Source organism: Cetorhinus maximus, chromosome 2, assembly GCF_964194155.1.
Source record: "Cetorhinus maximus chromosome 2, sCetMax3.hap1.1, whole genome shotgun sequence".
Classification (NCBI taxonomy): Eukaryota; Metazoa; Chordata; class Chondrichthyes; order Lamniformes; family Cetorhinidae; genus Cetorhinus; species Cetorhinus maximus.
The window spans coordinates 177,677,788-177,692,566 of NC_135880.1; the positions used below are offsets into that span (position 1 = coordinate 177,677,788).

A 14,779-nucleotide genomic window follows, 5' to 3' on the forward strand; every position below is an offset into this window, starting at 1 on the left:
TGGCTGGATTTAACTTAGAATTATATAGACATTGCACCACAGAAACAGGCCATTCGGCCCAAAGGTCTCTACTGGTGTGTTGTTGGAGGTCTGTACAGACGTGTTGCAGGTCTGTACTGGTGTGATGTAGGTCTGTACTGGTGTGTTGTTGTAGGTCTGTACTGGTGTCTTGTTGTAGGTCTGTACTGGTGTCCTTTTGTAGGTCTGTACTGGTGTGTTGTTATAGGTCTGTACAGGTGTGTTGTTATAGGTCTGTACAGGAGTGTTGTAGGTCTGTACTGGTGTGTTGTTGTATGTCTGTACAGGTGTGTTGTTATACGTCTGTACAGGTGTGTTACAGGTCTGTACTGGTGTGTTGTTGTAGGTCTGTACAGATGTGTTGTTATAGGTCTGTACAGGCGTGTTGCAGGTCTGTACTGGTGTGTTGTTGTAGGTCTGTACTGGTGTCTTGTTGTAGGTCTGTACTGGTGTCTTTTTGTAGGTCTGTACTGATGTGTTGTTGTATGTCTGTACAGGTGTGTTGTTATACGTCTGTACAGGCATGTTGCAGGTCTGTACTGGTGTGTTGTTGTAGGTCTGTACTGATGTGTTGTTGTAGGTCTGTACTGGTATGTTGTAGGTCAGTACTGGTATGTTGTTGTGCATCTGCACTGGTGTGTTGTAGGTCTTTACTGGTGTGTTGTAGGTCTGTGCTGGTGTGTTGTTGTAGGTCTGTACTAATATGCTGTTGTAGGTCTGTGCTGGTGTGTTGTAGGTCTGTACTGGTATGTTGTTGTAGGTCTGCACTGGTGTGTTGTTGTAGGTCTGTGGTGGTATGTTGTTGTAGGTCTGTGCTGGTGTGTTGTTGTAGGTCTGTGCTGGTGTGTTGTTGTAGGTCTGTGTTGGTGTGTTGTTGTAGGTCTGTACTGGTGTGTTGTAGGTCTGTACTGGCATGTTGTTGTGCATCTGCACTGGTGTGTTGTTGTAGGTCTGTGCTGGTGTGTTGCTGTTGGTTTGTGCTGGTGTGTTGTCGTAGGTCTTTACTGGTGTGTTGTAGGTCTGTGCTGGTGTGTTGTTGTAGGTCTGTACTAATATGTTGTTGTAGGTCTGTGCTGGTGTGTTGTAGGTCTGTACTGGTATGTTGTTGTAGGTCAGTGCTGGTGTGTTGTTGTAGGTCTGCACTGGTGTGTTGTTGTAGGTCTGCACTGGTGTGTTGTTGTAGGTCTACGCTGGTGTGTTGTTGTAGGTCTGTGCTGGTATGTTGTTGTAGGTCTGTGCTGGTGTGTTGTTGTAGGTCTGTGCTGGTGTGTTGTTGTAGGTCTGTGCTGGTGTGTTGTTGTAGGTCTGTGCTGGTGTGTTGTTGTAGGTCTGTACTAATATGTTGTTGTAGGTCTGTGCTGGTGTGTTGTAGGTCTGTGCTGGTGTGTTGTTGTAGGTCTGTGCTGGTGTGTTGTTGTAGGTCTGTGCTGGTGTGTTGTTGTAGGTCTGCACTGGTGTGTTGTTGTAGGTCTGTGCTGGTATGTTGTTGTAGGTCTGTGCTGGTGTGTTGTTGTAGGTCTGTGCTGGTGTGTTGTTGTAGGTCTGTGCTGGTGTGTTGTTGTAGGTCTGTACTGGTATGTTGTAGGTCTGTACTGGTATGTTGTTGTAGGTCTGTACTGGTGTGTTGTAGGTCTGTACTGGTATGTTGTTGTGCATCTGCACTGGTGTGTTGTTGTAGGTCTGTGCTGGTGTGTTGCTGTTGGTTTGTGCTGGTGTGTTGTTGTAGGTCTTTACTGGTGTGTTGTAGGTCTGTGCTGGTGTGTTGTTGTAGGTCTGCACTGGTGTGTTGTTGTAGGTCTGTGCTGGTATGTTGTTGTAGGTCTGTGCTGGTGTGTTGTTATAGGTCTGTGCTGGTGTGTTGTTGTAGGTCTGTGCTGGTGTGTTGTTGTAGGTCTGTACTGGTGTGTTGTAGGTCTGTGCTGGTGTGTTGTTGTAGGTCTGTACTAATATGTTGTTGTAGGTCTGTGCTGGTGTGTTGTAGGTCTGTGCTGGTATGTTGTTGTAGGTCAGTGCTGGTGTGTTGTTGTAGGTCTGTGCTGGTGTGTTGTTGTAGGTCTGCACTGGTGTGTTGTTGTAGGTCTACGCTGGTGTGTTGTTGTAGGTCTGTGCTGGTATGTTGTTGTAGGTCTGTGCTGGTGTGTTGTTGTAGGTCTGTGCTGGTGTGTTGTTGTAGGTCTGTGCTGGTGTGTTGTTGTAGGTCTGTGCTGTTGTGTTGTTGTAGGTCTGTACTAATATGTTGTTGTAGGTCTGTGCTGGTGTGTTGTAGGTCTGTGCTGGTGTGTTGTTGTAGGTCTGTGCTGGTGTGTTGTTGTAGGTCTGCACTGGTGTGTTGTTGTAGGTCTGCACTGGTGTGTTGTTGTAGGTCTGTGCTGGTATGTTGTTGTAGGTCTGTGCTGGTGTGTTGTTGTAGGTCTGTGCTGGTGTGTTGTTGTAGGTCTGTGCTGGTGTGTTGTTGTAGGTCTGTGCTGGTGTGTTGTAGGTCTGTACTGATATGTTGTTGTAGGTCAGTGCTGGTGTGTTGTTGTAGGTCTGTACTGATATGTTGTTGTAGGTCTGTGCTGGTGTGTTGTTGTAGGTCTGTACTGGTGTGTTGTTGTAGGTCTGTACTGGTATGTTGGTGGAGGTCTGTGCTGGTGTGTTGTTGTAGGTCTGCGCTGGTGTGTTGTTGTAGGTCTGCGCTGGTGTGTTGTTGTAGGTCTGTGCTGGTATGTTGTTGTAGGTCTGTGCTGGCGTGTTGTAGGATTGTGCTGGTGTGTTGTTGTAGGTCTGTGCTGGTGTGTTGTTGTAGGTCTGTGCTGGTGTGTTGTTGTAGGTCTGTGTTGGTGTGTTGTTGTAGGTCTGTACTGGTGTGTTGTAGGTCTGTACTGGCATGTTGTTGTGCATCTGCACTGGTGTGTTGTTGTAGGTCTGTGCTGGTGTGTTGCTGTTGGTTTGTGCTGGTGTGTTGTCGTAGGTCTTTACTGGTGTGTTGTAGGTCTGTGCTGGTGTGTTGTTGTAGGTCTGTACTAATATGTTGTTGTAGGTCTGTGCTGGTGTGTTGTAGGTCTGTACTGGTATGTTGTTGTAGGTCAGTGCTGGTGTGTTGTTGTAGGTCTGCACTGGTGTGTTGTTGTAGGTCTGCACTGGTGTGTTGTTGTAGGTCTACGCTGGTGTGTTGTTGTAGGTCTGTGCTGGTATGTTGTTGTAGGTCTGTGCTGGTGTGTTGTTGTAGGTCTGTGCTGGTGTGTTGTTGTAGGTCTGTGCTGGTGTGTTGTTGTAGGTCTGTACTGGTGTGTTGTTGTAGGTCTGTACTGGTATGTTGGTGGAGGTCTGTGCTGGTGTGTTGTTGTAGGTCTGCGCTGGTGTGTTGTTGTAGGTCTGCGCTGGTGTGTTGTTGTAGGTCTGTGCTGGTATGTTGTTGTAGGTCTGTGCTGGCGTGTTGTAGGATTGTGCTGGCGTGTTGTAGGTCTGTGCTGGTGTGTTGTTGTAGGTCTGTGCTGGTGTGTTGTTGTAGGTCTGTGCTGGTGTGTTGTTGTAGGTCTGTGTTGGTGTGTTGTTGTAGGTCTGTACTGGTGTGTTGTAGGTCTGTACTGGCATGTTGTTGTGCATCTGCACTGGTGTGTTGTTGTAGGTCTGTGCTGGTGTGTTGCTGTTGGTTTGTGCTGGTGTGTTGTCGTAGGTCTTTACTGGTGTGTTGTAGGTCTGTGCTGGTGTGTTGTTGTAGGTCTGTACTAATATGTTGTTGTAGGTCTGTGCTGGTGTGTTGTAGGTCTGTACTGGTATGTTGTTGTAGGTCAGTGCTGGTGTGTTGTTGTAGGTCTGCACTGGTGTGTTGTTGTAGGTCTGCACTGGTGTGTTGTTGTAGGTCTACGCTGGTGTGTTGTTGTAGGTCTGTGCTGGTATGTTGTTGTAGGTCTGTGCTGGTGTGTTGTTGTAGGTCTGTGCTGGTGTGTTGTTGTAGGTCTGTGCTGGTGTGTTGTTGTAGGTCTGTGCTGGTGTGTTGTTGTAGGTCTGTACTAATATGTTGTTGTAGGTCTGTGCTGGTGTGTTGTAGGTCTGTGCTGGTGTGTTGTTGTAGGTCTGTGCTGGTGTGTTGTTGTAGGTCTGCACTGGTGTGTTGTTGTAGGTCTGCACTGGTGTGTTGTTGTAGGTCTGTGCTGGTATGTTGTTGTAGGTCTGTGCTGGTGTGTTGTTGTAGGTCTGTGCTGGTGTGTTGTTGTAGGTCTGTGCTGGTGTGTTGTTGTAGGTCTGTACTGGTATGTTGTAGGTCTGTACTGGTATGTTGTTGTAGGTCTGTACTGGTGTGTTGTAGGTCTGTACTGGTATGTTGTTGTGCATCTGCACTGGTGTGTTGTTGTAGGTCTGTGCTGGTGTGTTGCTGTTGGTTTGTGCTGGTGTGTTGTTGTAGGTCTTTACTGGTGTGTTGTAGGTCTGTGCTGGTGTGTTGTTGTAGGTCTGCACTGGTGTGTTGTTGTAGGTCTGTGCTGGTATGTTGTTGTAGGTCTGTGCTGGTGTGTTGTTATAGGTCTGTGCTGGTGTGTTGTTGTAGGTCTGTGCTGGTGTGTTGTTGTAGGTCTGTACTGGTGTGTTGTAGGTCTGTGCTGGTGTGTTGTTGTAGGTCTGTACTAATATGTTGTTGTAGGTCTGTGCTGGTGTGTTGTAGGTCTGTGCTGGTATGTTGTTGTAGGTCAGTGCTGGTGTGTTGTTGTAGGTCTGTGCTGGTGTGTTGTAGGTCTGTGCTGGTATGTTGTTGTAGGTCAGTGCTGGTGTGTTGTTGTAGGTCTGTGCTGGTGTGTTGTTGTAGGTCTGCACTGGTGTGTTGTTGTAGGTCTGCACTGGTGTGTTGTTGTAGGTCTACGCTGGTGTGTTGTTGTAGGTCTGTGCTGGTATGTTGTTGTAGGTCTGTGCTGGTGTGTTGTTGTAGGTCTGTGCTGGTGTGTTGTTGTAGGTCTGTGCTGGTGTGTTGTTGTAGGTCTGTGCTGTTGTGTTGTTGTAGGTCTGTACTAATATGTTGTTGTAGGTCTGTGCTGGTGTGTTGTAGGTCTGTGCTGGTGTGTTGTTGTAGGTCTGTGCTGGTGTGTTGTTGTAGGTCTGCACTGGTGTGTTGTTGTAGGTCTGCACTGGTGTGTTGTTGTAGGTCTGTGCTGGTATGTTGTTGTAGGTCTGTGCTGGTGTGTTGTTGTAGGTCTGTGCTGGTGTGTTGTTGTAGGTCTGTGCTGGTGTGTTGTTGTAGGTCTGTGCTGGTGTGTTGTAGGTCTGTACTGATATGTTGTTGTAGGTCAGTGCTGGTGTGTTGTTGTAGGTCTGTACTGATATGTTGTTGTAGGTCTGTGCTGGTGTGTTGTTGTAGGTCTGTACTGGTGTGTTGTTGTAGGTCTGTACTGGTATGTTGGTGGAGGTCTGTGCTGGTGTGTTGTTGTAGGTCTGCGCTGGTGTGTTGTTGTAGGTCTGTGCTGGTATGTTGTTGTAGGTCTGTGCTGGCGTGTTGTAGGATTGTGCTGGTGTGTTGTAGGTCTGTGCTGGTGTGTTGTTGTAGGTCTGTGCTGGTGTGTTGTTGTAGGTCTGTGCTGGTGTGTTGTTGTAGGTCTGTACTGGTATGTTGTAGGTCTGTGCTGGCGTGTTGTTGTAGGATTGTGCTGGTGTGTTGTTGTAGGTCTTTGCAGGTGTGTTGTTGTAGGTCTTTGCTGGTGTGTTGTTGTAGGTCTTTGCTGGTTTGTTGTTGTAGGTCTTTGCAGGTGTGTTGTTGTAGGTCTTTGCTGGTGTGTTGTTGAAGGTCTGTGCTGGTGTGTTGTTGTAGGTCTGTGCTGGTGTGTTGTTGTAGGTCTGTGCTGGTGTGTTGTTATAGGTCTGTACTGGTGTATTGTTATAGGTCTGTACTGGTGTATTGTAGGTCTGTACTGGTCTGTTGTAGGACTGTGCTGGTGTGTTGCAGTAGGCCTGTGCTGGGGTGCTGTTATAGGTCTGTACTGGTTTGTTGTTGTAGGTCTTTGCAGGTGTGTTGTTGTAGGTCTTTGCTGGTGTGTTGTTGTAGGACTGTGCTGGTGTGTTGCTATAGGTCTGTGCTGGGGTGCTGTTATAGGTCTGTACTGGTGTGTCTGCACTGCCTGTGGTAGTGAGTTCCACATTCTAACCATTTTTTAGGTAAAGAGGTTTCTCTGGAATACCCAATTGAATTCATTAGTGCCTATCTCACATTTATACCCACTAGTTTAAGGCTCTCCCACAAGTGGAAACATCATCTTTACATCCACTTTATTAAACACCTTCATAATTTTAAAGCCCCCTCTATCAAATCACCTCAAAAACTTTTCTTTTCTATAGAAAAAACCTCAACCTGTTGTCTTTCCTGATAGATATAACCTTACAGTTCTGGTATCATCCATATGAATCTTGCTTTCTACCTTCCCCAGTCCTTTTGGTAGTGTCACGAAGATGTGCTTTATGTAAAAAAAAAATTATTTTAATCCACCAGCTAGAAACATGAATTGAGCTTTTAAAAACAGGCTTTTTAAAGCACAGAGACTGAAAGTAACTTGAGATTACGGCCAAAGGCAGCAACCCCAATTTGTATTACTGTACATTCCACATTCCAATTAATAGGCCTATTAAGGACATCAAAGCAACAATTGAATTAAATTTTTTGCTGCCCATCCAACCTTACTGTCGGCGGGCAGACGGGAAGGCCAAGCAGCCTTTGGAATTTTTAGGAAACCTCATCCACGGGTGGGATGAGGTTTCCAGCAACAATTAAAAATTAAATTAAAATTTTAAAATTTCATTCACAATATGTCTCTGCTCATGTGACAGAGTCACTTGAGGGGACATGTTTTTAACAGTGGTAACTTTTTTATATTTGAGTTTTTAAATCTTCAGCTCCCACCCCGGCAGCGCTGAGTGCTGCAGCGCGCGTTTCACGCTGGCTGGCTGTTAATTGGCCAGCCAGTGTGAAATCGATGTTGAGGCCAATCACAGGCGGCTGTCAGCGGCTCATGGGCACACCCACCCACCTCACCCCCATCACCCGCCCGCCTCACCTGCCCGACAAGGTAAAAATCCTGGCTCATGTCTACAAAACCCACTAAGGGCAATGACCTCCGAGGGAATGTAAAGGGACCCATTAGCAAGGGATTAAGGCAATCACCTGAGGTATTCAACTGTTGGAGATGAACCATTAAGCCTAATCACTGGGACAAAAGCAAAAAACTGCAGATGCTGGAAATCCAAAACAAAAACAAAAATACCTGGAAAATCTCAGCAGGTCTGGCAGCATCTGTGGAGAGGAGCACAGTTAATGTTTCGAGTCCGCATGACTCTTCAACAGAACTAAAGAAAAATAGAAAAGGGGTGAAATATAAGCTGGTTTAAGGCTGGGAGAGGGGGTGGTGGGACAAGAAGAGCTGGATAAAGGGCCAGTGATAGGTGGAGATAACCAAAAGATGTCACAGACAAAAAGACAAAGAGGTGTTGAAGGTGGTGATATTATCCAAAGGAATGTGCTAATTAAGGGTAGAAAGCAGGACGAGCAAGGTATAGATAGCCCTAGTGGGGGTGGGGTGAGGTGAAGGAATCGAAAAAGGTTAAAAGGTAGAGATAAAACAATGGATGGAAATACATTTAAAAATAATGGAAATAGGTGGGAAAAGAAAAATCTATATAAATTATTGGAAAAAACAAAAAGGAAGGGGAAAATCGGAAAGGGGGTGGGGATGGAGGAGAGAATTCATGATCTAAAATTGTTGAACTCAATATTCAGTCCGGAAGGCTGTAAAGTGCCTAGTCGGAAGATGAGGTGCTGTTCCTCCAGTTTGTGTTGAGCTTCACTGGAACAATGCAGCAGGCCAAGGACGGACATGTGGGCATGAGAGCAGGGTGGTGTGTTGAAATGGCAAGCGACAGGGAGGTCTGGGTCATGCTTGCGGACAGACCGAAGTTGTTCTGCAAAGCGGTCACCCAATCTCCGTTTGGTCTCTCCAATGTAGAGGAAACCGCATTGGGAGCAACGAATGCGGTAGACTAAGTTGAGGGAAGTGCAAGTGAAATGCTGCTTCACTTGAAATGAGTGTTTGGGCCTTTGGACGGTGAGGAGAGGGGAAGTGAAGGGGCAGGTGTTGCATCTTCTGCGGTTGCATGGGAAGGTGCCGTGGGAGGGGGTTGAGGTGTAGGGGGTGATGGAGGAGTGGACCAGGGTGTCACAGAGGGAACAATCCCTACGGAATGCCACCAGGGGGGTGAAGGGAAGATGTGTTTGGTGGAGGCATCATGCTGGAGTTGGCAGAAATGGCGGAGGATGATCCTTTGAATGCGGAGGCTGGTGGAGTGATAAGTGAGGACAAGGGGGACCCTATCATGGTTCTAGGAGGAAGAGGAAGGTGTGAGGACAGATGTGGGGGAGATGGCATCATCAGAACAGATGCGACGGAGACGAAGGAACTGAGAGAAGTTTACCAGACATGATCTAAGCGAATTATCCTTACAATACACAGACAATTACCTTATTTGGATTCCCCTGGACAGTTGGAAAGGGAAGGTCACATGACAAGCCAACCCTTTGTATCTTTTAAGCACATGCTTTCTCTACAGAACTGAGGACAAGCAGATAAGATGCTGAGACAGAAGATCCAACCCGCCTGATAAGCTTTGTGCTCTGTTTGCAGACCGTGACCACCCAGGGGTGCCCCTACTGCAGACAGAGATTTCTTGAAAGAATTCAACCCAGCACTACTGGCTCCAGAAGAATAATCAACTCTGCTGTCTACATCTTTAAACCAGAAGCATCGGGATCATGGAACAAAAATCATAAGATCATCAAATTCAGCCTGGGGCTAGCCGAGTCACCAAACTACAGACCGTATACTCTTTTTACTTTTTAAGGACTCTAAGTTCAACAAAGCTAACCTTTCTTTGTTGAGCTCAAGAAAACTTGTGTGATTGGTTCTTCTTTTATGAACACAACACATAAACAGTAACGTATTCACTAAGTTGGTAAGTATATCCTTTTCAAAGCAAATAAAAGCCTGTTGCAGTCAAACAAGAAGAGCGAAAAGAGGGGAGGGAGGCTCATTCAACCCCTCCTCGCCTGATTGTAACAGTAGCACGGAGACCAGAATTTACATAATCCTGGCATGCACTGGGCTAAAGTGAGTGTGTAGGCAGGACGAGGACAGGGTATTTTGGCATTTTCTGGCTCTGAAGTCAATGAGCACTTCAAAGGGATACGGAAAATGGAAGACAGGGAAAATGGAAACCAGAGAAAATGGAAGCCTCAGCGAAGAAAAATCAATTTTGTGGATTGAAGAGTACTTTGGAAGATTTGGAACTGTCAACTGCAGATTAATATTGATAACTGTTGAGGTCCATTTTAGTTAGCCAGGAACTGAAATTTGCATATTAGTGACCTTGTCCTTTATTTGAATATGCTGTCCTGGTGAATGATACCATCCTACTGTGCCATGGCTGAGTTCAACTGTGCTGAGTGATGTGTTTAGGTTGCTGGACTGATAATGCAGAGTGCCGATTTTAAGGGGAACGAAAATGGGGAGAGATGTAGGCCAGGATTTTCCAGCAGCAGGCAAAGTCATGGGCTGGGCAGGAAAATTTGGAGAGCAGCCAAAAGTCAATGATTCTCCAAATTTTTCCTGTGCCCCCTGTGACAATGCCTGCCGGTGGTGGGACTAGAAAATGCCGCCAATAAAGTGGGTTGCCAACTTGCTCTCACATGTCTTAGACTTGTTGATTGTATAGTAATTGTGAGTTTAGTTGTATGGGGGTGCTGGGCATTAATTGGGATTCACTTGTGCTCCCATCAATAAGGACAGATTGAAACTGTGGAGGTTGGGTTAGGAGGTGCATGCTTATAATGTGTCTCTCTGTAAATAAAAGCTTATAAAAGTGTGTAAAGAATTGACTCCAATTCACCGCCTGGCTTCCTGGAGTAAAACAACACCATCCGGCAACTCCTCAAATTTAAGGTTCGCATCCCTGTGTTCAGATCTCTCCGCGGCCTCAGTGCTCCTCCAATCCTGGCCTCCTGTGCACCCCAATTTAAATCGGTCCCCCATTGGCAGCTGTCCTTTCAGCTACCAAAGACCTAAGCTCTGGAATTCCCTCCCTAAACCTCTCCCTCTCCAACATTTGAAACACACCTTAAAGCCTTAGATAATATCACCACCATCAACACCCCTTTGTCCTTTTGTCTATGACATCTTTGGCAATCTCTTCTTTGCCTCCACCTATCACTGGCCCTCTATCCAGCTCTACCTGTCCCACCCCCCTCAACCAGCTTATATTTCACCACATTTCTATATTTCCTTAGTTCTGATGAAGAGTCCTACAGACTCGAAATGTTAACTGTGTTCTTCTCCGCAGATGCTGTCAGACCTGCTGAGTTTTTCCTGCTTTTTTTGTTTTTGTTACCTCTTTATCCAAGTTTTTGGTCATCTGTCTTGATACCTCTCCATGTGGCCCAGTGTCATATTTTGTCTCTGAAGTGCCTTGGGATGTTTTGTTACATTAAATGTGCTAGTTCATTGAGGCGGTAAAGCTGAAGTGTCCAATCCTTTTGGCTTAATGAACCAAATTGGTGTCTACCATAGTGCCAAATAAAGCATATATAGGGTTAGAAATTCACCTTTGGCAGGAATATAGAATGGGCTGTATCTTATGCCATATGCCTCACCCAAGCTTAATTGAAGTCAAAGAAAGTGAATACTGAACAGTTTGTATAGAGGCAGTTGATGCCAAACCCAACCACTACCGCCCAAAAACAGATCTGTTAACAACCATTTCTATTAAGTGCCATAAATGTCAGACCATTAAAGAGAATTGATAGGGTATGTAGAGAAAAAAATAAAATCTCAAGATGTTAAGGGGAACAGAAAGGGTAGAAAGAGAGAAATTATTTCTATTGGTTGAGGAGTTTAGGACAAGGAAGCATAGTCTAAGTGAAGACATTGGAGAGTGCAGAAAAGATTCATGAGAATGGTTGGGAACTTTAGTTATGAAGATAGATTGGAGAAGTTGGGACTGTTTTCCTTGGAGAAATGAAGGCTGAAAGGAGATTTGATAGAGGTGTTCAAAATCATGAGGAGTCTGGACAGAGTAGATAGGGGGAAACTGTTCCCACTCGTAAAGGATCGAGAACAAGAGGGAACAGATTTAAAGTAATTGGCAGAAGAAGAAAAAGTGACCTGAGGAAAACTTTTCTCACATGGTGAGTGGTTGGGATCTGCCTGAGAGTGTGGTGGAGGTAGGTTCAGCCAAGGCATTCAAAAGGGAATTAGACTTCTATCTGAAAAGGAAGAAAGTACAGGCTGACGGGGAGAAGGCAGGGGAGTGGCATGAGGTGCATTGCTCATTTGGAAAGCAGGTGCAGACATGATGGGCTGAATGGCCTCCTTCTGTGCTGTAACGATTCTGTGATTTTATGATTCTGTCTAAAGATTAGAGCCATAAATTAGGATATATTTCCACACACAAAGGGTGGTAGAAGTTTGGAACTCTATGCCACAAATGACAATTGATTCTAGGTCAACTGTTAATTTTAAATCTGCATTTACTAGATATTTGTTAACTAAAGGTATTAAGTGAAATGGGGCAAAGGCAGGTATATGTAGTTAGGCCACAGATCATCCATGAACTCATTCAATCACAGAACAGGCTCAAGGAGCAAAATAGCCTTCTCCTGTTCCTATGTCCCTAGGCTGCTAAGTACAACTGTCCTTTCCAAACTAACTAGTCCATCGCATTGAAACAGTACCACTAGTAAATAAGAAATATGAGAGACTGCATAGAGTCATTATGACATAGAAGGAGATTATTCAGCCCATCAAATGCATGTCGACTGCTATTCTGATATATGTGAAAAGGAAAGAACTTGTATAGTGGCTTTTATAACCTCAGGACATCCCAAAGCGCTTTGCAGACAATGAAGTACTTTTTGAAGTCAAGTGCAGGAGTCTATTTGCTCACAGCAAGCTCCCACACACAGCAATAACCGAACAATCTTCTGTTTTTCAGTGATGTTGACTGAAGGATAAAAATCAACCAGGATATTAGGGAGAGCTCGTCTTTCAAAATAGTGCTATGGGATCTCTTACATCCACTTGAAAGGGCAGATGGTGGCCTCAGTTTAAAATCTCATCTGAAAGACAATGCCTCTGACAGTGCAGCACCCATCCAGTATTGCACTGGATCATCAGCTTTGACTTTTGCACCCAAACTCTGAAATGAGATTTGAAACCACAACCTGTTGGCTCAGAGGTAAAAGTGGCGCCCACTGAGCCTACAGCTGAAAGTATTGTTCTAGTTGATAAATGGGGGCGTTCAAAGAAAATGAAACCAATACAATTTTCTCTTTTCACATGACTCTGTAACTTTTCTGCTGGGTATTCATCCCAGCAGTGTTGTGGCGATTACTCTTGAATTTTTGGAGACTCCAGGACCTGCAGATATTACATCTGCTCGCTCCAGCTCCATTCAGAGGTAATTTTTTTTTAAATGTGCTCAGCTTCAGGCTGAATCTAGAAACAATTTCATTGTAAAGTCCTAAAACAGGCATTCTGCCCATCTCGCACATGTTTAAGGGGCATAACACCTGGTTTAGTCATCTGCTTGCGATACCTAAAAAAATGAACCTCGCAAATTTAGCAGTGGGACCATACAAACATACGAATTAGGAGCAGGAGTAGGCCACTCGGCCCCTCGAGCCTGCTCTCACATTCAATAAGATCATGGCTGACCTGAATGTAGTCTCATCTCCACATTCCTGCCTACCCCTGATAATCTTTCACCCCCTTGTTAATCAAGAATCCATCTAGCCCTGCCTTAAAAATATTCAAAGACTCTGCTTCTACCGCCCTTTGAGGAAAAGAGTTCCAAAGACTCACAATCCTTGATTAGATTGGACATCGGTCCCAATGTTAAAATGGTGCGATTTGTACCCATTTTACGAAAACACAACGGGTGCAAACCTGTATCAATTTCTACACCTGGTTGTTTCACCTGAAACGAGGGGTTATCAGATTCTAAAATGTTACAGATAAACCCAAAAATTCTCTAAACACACTTACTGATGTCGACTTTGCAATATACAATTTCATTCATTGAATTTTCAACACAATAAAGAACTCACCTTAAATTTGTGTCAGCTCAGAAAGTAGGTTGGGACTCTATTTTCAGAGTACACTGTCCTGTATCAGTGGCACATAGACTTTAAGAGGACAGATCAGAGGAACTTTCTTAGCCAATCAGTAAGTAATGGCATCAGCTCAGGTCACTAAGGCTTTGCTTACATTGGCTGAGAGCTAAAAGGGACATGGTCAGACGAGTTGACCAACCCATCAGCCTCTTACTGTATGAACAAACTGAAGTGCTTTTGGACCAGGTTGCCTGGACTGCAGCCAATGTAATGACTGCAGCTTTCATATACGATCTAGTATAAGGCAGACACCTTCCATGTTCCCAGTCTCAGGAGGTTGAAGGATTCTTGTGTTCTAGTTTTTCTCTCCACTTAAAGGGAGCAATGCATGTAGGGGCAGCCAAATAAATCCTTCTCAAAGGGACTTCGTTTTCGTTTATACCTTTGGGTTAAAAGCTTTTCTATTTACTTGAGAAAGCATGTGTCAAGCACAAGTTGTGTGAATTTGTAGCTCCTCACCGACAATAAGGAAAGGAAGGAAGGTTGGAAAGACAAAAGGACAGAGGGACTGACTTGCTGACTCACGCTTCCACAGCACCATTTACAACCTCAGGACCTTGACAGCCAATGCAGTACTTTTGAAATGTTTTGAAGTAGTCACTGTTGTAATGTAGGAAATGGGGCAGCTGATTTGCACACAGCAACTCCCACAAACAACAATGTGATATAAGAAGATAATAACATAAGTACCAGGAGCTGGAGTAGGCCATTTGGCCCTTTGAGCCTGCTTCCCCATTCAATAAGTTCCTGGCTGATCCTCTACCTCAGCGCCACCTTCCTGCTCTATCCTGTATCCCTCAATTTCCTTAGTACCCAAAATCTATTGATCTCTGTCTTGGATATACTCAATGACTGAGTATCCACAGTTCTCTGGTGTAGAAAATTCCAAAGATTCACAACCCTGTGAGTGAATAAATTTCTTGCTTTTTTATTTATTTGTTCATGGACTGTGGGCATGGCTAGGCCAGCATCTATTGCCCATCCCTAATTGCCCTTGAGAAGGTGGTGGTGAGCCGCCTTCTTGAACCGCTGCAGTCCAAGTGGTGTAGGTACACTCACAATGCTGTTTGCGAGGGAGTTCCAGAATCTTCACCCAGTGACACTGAAGGAACGGCAACATAGTTCCAAGTCAGGATGGTTTGTGGGAAACTTGTTCCCCATTTGTCTGCTGCCCTTGTCTTCCTTGGTGGTTAAGGTTGCAGGTTTGGAAGGTGTTGTCTAAGGAGCCTTGGTGAATTGCTGCAATGCAACTTGTAGATGGTACACACTGCTGCCACATCTCAGTCCTAAATGGCCAACCTTTTATCCTGAGACTATGACCCTACGTTCTGGATTTCCCCTGTCAGGGGGAACATTTTCTCAGCCTCTTTTTTTTAATTCATTCATGGAATGTGGATGTGGACATTGCTGGCTAGACCAGCATTTATTGCCCATCCCTAATTGCCCTTATTCAGAGGGCATTTAAGAGCCAACCACATTGCCATGGGTCTGGATTCACATGTAGGCCAAACAAGGGTGGCAGATTTCCTTCCCTAAAGGGCATTAGTGAACCAGATGGGTTTCAACAACAATCAACAATGGTTTTAT

At 45.1% G+C, this 14,779-nt stretch overlaps 1 protein-coding gene across 1 annotated transcript in view; it reads right to left on the bottom strand.

Annotated features, from left to right (window-relative positions):
* Nucleotides 1–13,231, bottom strand: part of aco1 (aconitase 1, soluble) — a 76,467-nt gene extending 63,236 nt beyond the window's left edge. Inside the window, exon 1 of the mRNA XM_078529380.1 lies at nt 13,127–13,231. The gene's annotated coding sequence lies outside the window, so the exon portion shown is untranslated. The remainder of the gene's footprint in view (nt 1–13,126) is intronic.
* Between the last annotated feature and the right edge of the window lie 1,548 nt (nt 13,232–14,779).